This window comes from Chiloscyllium punctatum, chromosome 19, assembly GCF_047496795.1.
Source record: "Chiloscyllium punctatum isolate Juve2018m chromosome 19, sChiPun1.3, whole genome shotgun sequence".
Taxonomy (NCBI): domain Eukaryota; kingdom Metazoa; phylum Chordata; class Chondrichthyes; order Orectolobiformes; family Hemiscylliidae; genus Chiloscyllium; species Chiloscyllium punctatum.
In genome coordinates, this window is record NC_092757.1 from 8,609,858 (window position 1) to 8,619,416 (window position 9,559).

The following is a 9,559-nucleotide window of genomic DNA, read 5'->3' on the forward strand; positions in this document are numbered from 1 at the left end:
TTCTGTCAGTCGGTTTGTTTGCTCAATTACTGAGAGTAAAATACAAAAATAATCATTCAGATTTTGATGGTGTTTTACAGAAGCAGGAGAATTGCTTTTAGTCAATGCTGTAAGAAAAGCTGTAAGGAATGTGAGGAGGCCATTCGGTCCCTCAACTCCATTCCACAGCAGCAGCAGGTGAGCACAGAGTTATTGGAGCCTGTTACTCTGGAGCAGAAGGAGGACATCTACTTTCACAAACTTGGGATCAGGAGGCAGTAACTCAACTGCTCGAAACTGGGCCACAGGGAAATCTGTAGGCTAGTGAGTTTCCATGGTCCTGTTATGCAGGAATAGGAGGAGGTACCTCACTCCCCACCAGTATGGGACACTGGGAGAGAAGGGGAGTTTGCTTGGAAAAAGAAATAAATACATGAATAAGTTGCATTCGTGGTCCATTTAATCCTGCCCCAACATTCACTAAGACCACGGCTGATGTGATGGTGATTCCCTCATTTCATTTTACGGAGACTGTCCTCTCTGCAGCCTCTGCTCCATTTGTTGGTCATGTTGCAGACTCAGATACTGTAACAATAGTTACTGTCACTCATCCAGAGGGTCGGGTCTAAGGATGAGTCAGGATTTGAAGGGTCCAATCACAAGAATGAAAACACAAAATAAAGGTATTGCCAGATTTTTAGTTCTCTCACATTCGCAATCATACTCCCATAACCAGTTCATCCATAATATATTCAGGATGGAGCACTGTGTAGATATGGCTGGCGTACTGCTGAATACGACCCAGCAATATCCATAATGGAACTCTGTGCAGCCCACACCAATACTTGATCTATAATCCTGGGCTAAATGTCCAGCGTGGGGAGCTGTGCAGACCTCACTTGTTCATTCATATATAAACACAGGTTGTTGCATTGTTCGGTAACACTGTGTTAGATCACTGCCCAGTGTGGGGAAACTTGCAGCCCATGATGGAAGTGACAGGATATGCAGCTGCCATCCAGTTACAACTCCATATCTCCAATGTACCTTGAAAAGGGATGCTGCAGATGTGAAAATCATTGCAAATGGAAACAGTTGATATGCCAATATTCTGATCAAGGCGAGTATCACACAAGTATTTAAAGATGAAATAACTGAGATAATATCCGATGAGCTTTTGTGAATGTGCAAGGAAGAAAGGGGGGATGGTGATGTTATAGTGGTTGCACTATAAGCCTCCAAATCAACAATGGGAATTGGAGGAACAAATAGGCAGGGAAACTGGTGAGAGTAGCAGGAGCAATAGGATTGTCATAATAGATTTAAAATTTCCTAACATACACTGGGACATCCAGATGGTTAAGAACTTCAATGGAACGTAATTTCTTAAGTTTGTTCACGAAAGTTTCCCCAAGCAGTATGTAAAGGGTCCTACACGGGAATGGACACACTCGACCTACTGTTGGGAAATAGGGATGAATAGGTGACGGTGGTAAAGTGGGGGAGTATTTTGGGAAAAGTGACTAGCGCTGTATTAATTTTAAAATAGTTATGGGAGGGACAAAATTGGTGCACAGATTCAAGTCTAAATTGGAGCAAGGCATATTTTGTTGGAATTAGACAGGGGATTGCAGGGGTTAATTGGAGTAGTTTGTTTTCAGGTTAAAGGATGTCGGGCACGAGGGAAGGCTGTAAAAGTGAGATAGCTCGAGTTCAAGGTTTATATATTCCTGTGAGGGTGAAGGGAAAGTGAGGCTGGAAGAGAAAACCCTGGATGACAAGAGATATTGAGGCTCTGACCAGCAAAAAAGGAGGCGTGCCCCAGGTGCAAGCAGCTGGAATCAAGGGAATCCCTGGAGGTACACGGGAGATATTGGAGTTTAATGAAAAAGGAAATCAGCAAGGCGAAAAGGGAGTATGAGATAGCCTTGGCTGAGAGGATTAGGGTGAATCCAAAATCACTATAGTAAAGAAAAAGAACAACTAGAGAGAGAATAGGACGCCTTGAAAACCAAAATGGGCACGTATGTGTACAACTTCAAGAGGTGCTTGTGGTCCTCAATTTCCCCTATGTGTTTATCATGTAGAAAGACATGAAGACCTGTGTCCTTTGGAAGTTTAGTTGAGATATTTTAGTACTGTCCATATCACAGTAGAGCTGTTGTTGGACATATGAGAATGCAGAAAGTCAGATAAATCTCTTGGTCCTGACTAGATATATCCAAGAGCACTGCAAGAGGCGAGATAAGACTGTTAAGAGTCCAAGGTCCTGGAAGACTGGGCAGTAGCAAACGTAGTCCCCTTCTTCAAGAAGGGCTGAAAATAAATGCCTGGGAAATATAGACCAGTAAGCTTCACATCTGTTTTAGGTAAACCACTTGAGAAGGTTCTGAGAAATAAGATATGCATGAATTTGGAAAGACAAAGTTTGACTTGGAGCAGTCAGCATAGCTTTGTGCGTGGCAGATCATGCCTTACAAATTTTGTTTGAGTTTTTGGTAGAAGTGACCAGGAACGTTGACGAGGGCAGGACGGTGGACATAGTCTATATGGATTTCAGTAAGGCCTTTGATAAGGTCCAACATGGAAGGCCGCTCGAGAAGGTTAGATCGCATGGACTCCAAGGTAAACTGGCAATTTGGCGACACAATTGATTTGACGTTATGAAGCAACTGGCTATGGTGGAGGTCTGCTTGTTGGACTGGAGACCTGTGACTAGTGGAGTGCTTCAGGGGTCGGTTCTGTCCCCATTTCTGTTTGTTGTCTATATCAATGATTTGGATGAGAGTGCACATGCAAGGTTAGTAAGTTTGCAGATGAAACTAAAATGGGAGGCATTGTTCACAGTGAGGAAGGTTATCAGAAATTGCAGCAGTACCTTGATCAGCTGGGGAAGTGGGCTGAGAAATAGCAAATGCAAGTGTGATGTCTTGCATTTTGGAAACTCAAATTCAGGTGGGAGGTTAATGGTGAATGAGAGGGCTTTAAGGAGTGTAGTGGAACAAAAGGATGTTGGAAATCAGGTGCACGATTGTCTGATTTTGAGTCGCAGATACACAGGACAGTGAAGAAGGCTGTTGGCACACTGGCCTTCATCAGGGCATTAAGTATAGAAGTTGGGACGTTATGTTGCAGTTGTACGGGATATTGTTAAAGTTGCATTTGGAGTATTGTGCTCAGTTTTGTTCACCTTGCCCTAGAAAGGATATTATTGGACTACAATGATGTAGAACAAATTTACAAAGATGTTTTCTGGGCTAAAGGGTCTGAGTTGTAGGGAGAATTTGTACAAGTTAGGATATGCATAGGGGTGAATATTTATTTTTTTTGCAAGGTTGGGGAACCAAGGACTAGAGGACAAATGTTCATGTTTGGAGAGGACAAAAATAAAAAGGAACTGAGGGTCAACTTTTTTACACAAAGTGTGGTTTGCATATGGACTGAGCTGCCAGTGGAAGTGGTTGAGGTGGGTACAATAGCAACGTAGAAAAGGTATTTGGCAAAATACATGGATAGGAAAGGAACAAGGGCAGGGAAATGGGCTGAGTGTGGATGTACATTTTGGTCGGCATGGAACAGCTAGGCCTAAGGGCTTGTTTCCATGCAGTAGAAATGTATGACTGTAAATATGTGCGTTTGGGGATAGAGACAGAGAGGAACAGAGTGAGAAAACATGTCATGGAAAGATATGTTCACAAGTTTCAGAATGCTGATATGAAGACATTTCGATAGTATCATGCAACATGAGTGAATGGAATATTGCTGTGAGTTCAGGCGATGGAGAGTTTTGAATGAGCATTTGTTCTGCAGCTTTGTAACTGGGAGTGAGGACAGCAGAGTCTTCGGCTCATTGAACTGTATAAAACAGTAATATGTCTCAGTGTCATTTTCATTGAGTGTGACAGAGGAATTGTCTGTACGAAGCTGAGCTAATTTCCTGGTGCAATCTTATCGAACTCATCTCATTAAATACCACCCACCTCTCATTGAATTCCAGCCCGATTCTGCCACCCGTTAGGATTGGAGGTACTCACAGTCGCCAGGATTTCCCGAGATAGCCGTGTTCCCTGGCACTGGTGCCATCTTTAAAAGGCCAAGGGGCACACAGCTGAGCTTTTTCAGTTTGGAGCTGCCCTGCACAGTTTATCCCGAGCATGGCAGATAAGCGGCAATTATACCACAGTTTGTTGACGCTGCATGGTGTGCATAGTGGATGGGCTAGTACAGAGGGGGACCATTGCCTTCCCAGAGGGGGCCTTACCACCAGACCCACTGAGCATGGTCTGTGCTCACTACCCAGCTCAGTGCAGTATCTGCGGTCTGAAGAAATGTCCAGCAGTACAGGACAACCATCAATAACCTTCCCTGCTCTGTCAGGGTAAGGCTCACTGTATTCTCTCTGCTCCCTCACACTCACTGTATATCTGTTATAGCACGAACAAGGCTCATGCTCCACCACTCTCACTGTCGCATGCAGCAGCTTCTCTCTCTCACACACACACAAACACACACACCTTTGCAATATCCCCCACACAGTTAGAGAATATTCCGGAGAATACCAATTATGGAATGTTCCACAAAGTGTTCCAAATAATGCCCAGTTTCAGGAAAATGCAGTGCTCCAGTGTGTAACCACATAAGAGGAAGGAGTAGGGATGCACTTTTTCCAAATCACACACATTTCAAATCCTGTTGAGGCCAATCAGCCCTTCAAACGTGCTCTAACATTTAATAGGTCCCGGCTGATCTGATGCTTTTCTCAGCTCCATGTTACAGAAACTTTCAGTCATTCAACCCCCTGGGTTCCTGTCACTGTCCAGACGGCACTCAGGCACTTTTACCCCAGTTTTCTTCAAACGCCTGTTTGAGGGCTTTTCCCATGGAACGCACTCTCCTAACAGTATATTCCATTAATTATATACTTTCATGCAATGGTCAGCATGCTTTACACAGACCAAACAAAAATATACACTTATTTTATAGTTATACATATCCAATCACACTGTGTAATTCTGGTTATTTCACTTGACTCACCTTAAATATTAAACAAAAAACAGCTTCTAAACACGTCTTGTTATAAAATACAATTTTGAGCAGAGAACGTTTTTACCCTCAGCCGTTATCTTGACCGTTATCTGAACTGTACCACTTTCCTTGTTATGAAAGTTTCTCTTGCCCTTTGTCTGTGACTGTTTCTGTGTGTAACAGTTACACTGTCTCCCACTCAGTTGGCAGGACGGCAGGTTTGTGATACAGAGGGAGGCCAACAGTTCAGGGTCAGTTCCTCACACTGACAGAGGTTACCATGAAGGGGATGCTCTTTCAACCTCACCCCATCACCCCAGGTGTGGTGACCCTCAGGTTAAACCACCATGAGTGGTCTCTCTAATGAGAGTTCTTTGGGACTCTATTCTATCAATGTTAGCATTTTAATATTTAAAAAAATATCTTTATTGAAAAATGGATTTTCTTTATTATAATAAGCCAATAGCAACACAACTCAAATAACTGATCAAAATTACACGCATGTGCATGTACATACAAAACAAGTTAAAAACACTAAACGGACAGAAGAAAAACAAAAATAAGCAATAAATAATGAATAAATAATGCAGCTCAGTGTAACAAAATGATAGCTCTCGTTCTTCAAGAGCATTAACTGATATCCATTTTTCTGTTCATTATTCTTCCTCTCTGGATATAAGAGTCAATAGATAATATCGTCAGGGCTGTATAAAAGCCCTTCTGAGATTGCCAAATAAGCCTGTATCATGGTAATCCAAAAAGGTCTGCAATGTCCTATATAAATCTCTGTTTTTGGTGCACCATGCTAGTGAAAAAGTCCAAAGAGATATTCTCTATGAAGAGCTTACGTTGACCCGGTGGTGGGGGGAGGGGGAGGGGGCGGCGGCAGGGTTTAAGACATCCAACACAACAGAATGCTTTTCCTAGCACAGAAAGTAAGGATATTATTTCATATGTGCATCTGTGTAAAGTACCTTGTGCAGGCCCAAGAAAAGAGAAACCAGATCCATCTCCAATTCGGTCCCCTCGACCCACTCTCTCGCACCTAACACAGTGCTCCAATATATATGAAGCCTGCAGCAGGACCACATGCAATGGGTAAGTGTGCCTGTCGTCATTCTGCATTTCGGACATGCTGAAGATAATCCCACTTTGAATTTTAGGAGATAATCTAGGGTCAGAAAGACCCTTTAAAGAATTTTCAACTGCATGGATTGGATCCTATTGCAGATGAAATTATTCGAGCATTTTCACAAATATCCTCCCATGTTTCCGAAGTGGCCTGAAGCCCCAACTCTCTCTCGCAGACATCCCAAAGCTGCACAGTCTCGCCTGAGGGGACACTATCCAACTAATGATAAAGGGTACTGACAGAGAGTGAATTGTAAGAAATAAGCACCCTCTTCTGTCTATTGGATCTGTAAGAGTCTGTTACAAGTGTGTTTTTTTTTAAATCAAATCTCTCATCTGGAAAAGATTGAGAAGAGGTATCTACTAGCCAATCCATATGTACGAGTTATTTGATCAAATGACATAATCGTTTCTCCCTCAAATAACACTTGGTGGATCGGTGGTGAGCATTGCTGCCTCACAACAGCAGGCTTTTGTTCCGGCCTTGGATGCCTGGCAGCGTGGATTTAACATATTCACGCCGTGTCTGTGTGGGTTTCCTCCCACAGTCCAAAGATGTGCTGGTTAGATGAATTGATCATTGATAAATCACCCATAGTGATGAGTAGGTTGGGTCATTAGTCAGGGTAAATATAGGATGGTAGGGGAATGGGTCTGGGTGCGCTACTCTTCAGCGGGTCAAAGTGGATTTTCTGGGCCCAAGGGCTTGTATCCACACTGAAAGGATTCTACTAATTCTAAATCACTGAAGCAAGGCACACCCCTTGCTGCCCACAGTTTAAACCTGGAATCCATTATCCCAGGATCAAAACACGGTATACCAATTATAGGGGTAAGAAACATGGTTTTGGCTGTATTGCCCTCGATCTGACGCATTGTGATTCAAGCTATAACAGTATTGATAATTACTGGGTTATGACAATACTCCATAAGTGTTGTCATTTTGTCTAAGACCAGCAGACTAATAAGGGTTCACTTTGTCTGAGAGGGTTCAATATCTAATCCTATTGACGCCGATTCCTCAGCGGCCCCGGCACTAACATAGGATAAAAAAGACCTGAATTCATAGCTTTTAATCTGGGAGATCTACTCCCCACAATCTGCGGGGTAGTTAAAATTTGGTTAGCTTGATAGAGAGTCGCTTATGGCCCCAAATGAAATAGCTAAACCAGCCATAAAGTCTCCTAAATGGGAAACATCAAAGGAAGTATTCACACAGGGAATAGTAAATGAGGAAGAACATTATTTTAAGAACAGCTATCCGACCTCGCCAGGATATTGGAGGTGCCTCCCTTCTTTGAATGTCTTGTTTAATTTTTCAAACAAATGGACATAGTTCACGTTAAATAAATGATCAAAAACGGATGTAATGAATATACTGAAATAGAGCTACCTCCCCCACCTCCCCGTCAATTTAAAAGGAAAACAGGTTTCACCCTCAAAATCAGGTATTTCCCTAAGACATCCCATAGGCATGGACTCCAATTTTGTAAAATTAGTCTTAAAGCTCAAAAAGGCCACAAGCAAATTAATGCATTGCATCACGTGAGCTTCCGAAATTGCGGGATTTGACAAAAATATAAGACCTTCATCTGCAAACAACATAATCTTATGTGACTTCTATCCCACTTCTGGGGCAGGTATGTTGGGATAATATTCCCAATTGTGCAGAATGCCAACGAATCTAAGATTGTTGCAGGGATGGGGAAGAGATCAATCCTCGTGTGCCATTTATGCGGGTTCAAGAAGAAAATAAAATCCCTACTTGTGAGGTAGAACTGCCTCCAGACATCCACCAGCTCTGATTCTGCACACAAATCCACTAATTACGTACATTATAACGAGGGTATTGGGGGAACTTTGGACATTCTGTCCATTGTGGGGTGCATAAGACAGTTGAAATATCCTTCTACAATAATGTGCCACGATGCAAGATAACTTAATTTGGGATATGCATCTACCAGGATTTTAAGAGGGTGCACCGGGTGCCAATAAACATTCAAAATACTGTATTAATTCCCATAGTTCAAGGCTTTGAGGATTATGATCCTTCCATGAGTGTTTAATGCAACCTAATAATTTAAATGGAAGATTCTTACTATCCATTATGACTTTTCTCCTATTCCTGGTATTAAAAGACGCGAAATAAACCCGAATAAAGCCGCCCTGCTGTCACGTCAAATGTTCCTTGTCATCACGGTGCCTCTCCTGCAATGGAGGAACATCCACCCACTTTTTTTTAAAGTCGAGAAATTACATTTTTTCTCTTGACTGGCAGATCACTGCCGTTAATGTTTCAGGTAAACGATTTTAAGCACATAATAATCCATAACACACTGCAGCAACATTTGAATTCGAGAGAGTTTCACATCGAATTACACATCGCTGAGCATTAATGATAAAAGACTCAGCGACCCTAAAAACTATACAAACTAAAACTAGTGCAACTAATAAGCTCACAAAACTTTCCAAAGCTAAACACATTAAAAAACAATGAACGAAACAAAGCCCAAGTGCTAATGACACTTTATAGGGGAATTATCCCCCTCCCATTGGGGACGCTTACATATCCCAAAACTTTATCTTCTGCCCGCTACCAATATGGCATTCAGGGCAATTAATAACAAAAACCAGGCTTCAACTGTCCTTCGGTCGGCAGTTAGTCATCACAACTACCTATGTAACTCCCTCCAGCTTGAGCCACACCTCCGACACAAGCAAAGAACGAGAAAACGAGTAGTAATACTAATGAAGAAGTTAAAAGTGTGAACTCTACCCATCCCCGACTACAATTTAACACTGGTTAATTCCAGAAAAATCCAACAACATTTCTTTAAGGGAGAAACATGATTATCTAAACATCCAGCTTACTTTAAAATGTCCACAAAGTTTTCGCTTTCTCTGGAGAGTCAGTTGAGTTCATTGATCTATTCAAAGCAATACGGAACACCACTGGGAACCATAAGGAATACTGAATCCCGAGTTCCCTTACACTACTCTTGATATCATCAAAAGATTTTCTTTCCTGAATCACTGATGCTGAAAAGTCCTGAAAGAATATAATGCTGGAGGTCTCGTGAATTAAAGCCAACGGAAACCACACTGAGCTTCCATCAGTCTTTGTTTATCCCTGTAACTATGTAACCGCACAAGGACAGGGCAAAGGCGTTGGTCTGAGTCTAACCGCCGCGCCATAACCCGATGAACTGTCTTCACCCATCCCTCTTCAGCTTCGAAGTGAAGGAATCACAGCAGCCAGATCTCGAAAAACTCACGAGCTGTCTGGCCCAGCAGATCGACGATGTGAACATTCTTCATCCTGTCCCTGTTCTCTAGGTGGTCATCTTGTTCAGTTAAGGTATGGACCTGTATTTCAAGGGGCAGGATCCTCTCCCGAGAGGAATTGATCGCAGTCTCAGTCAAT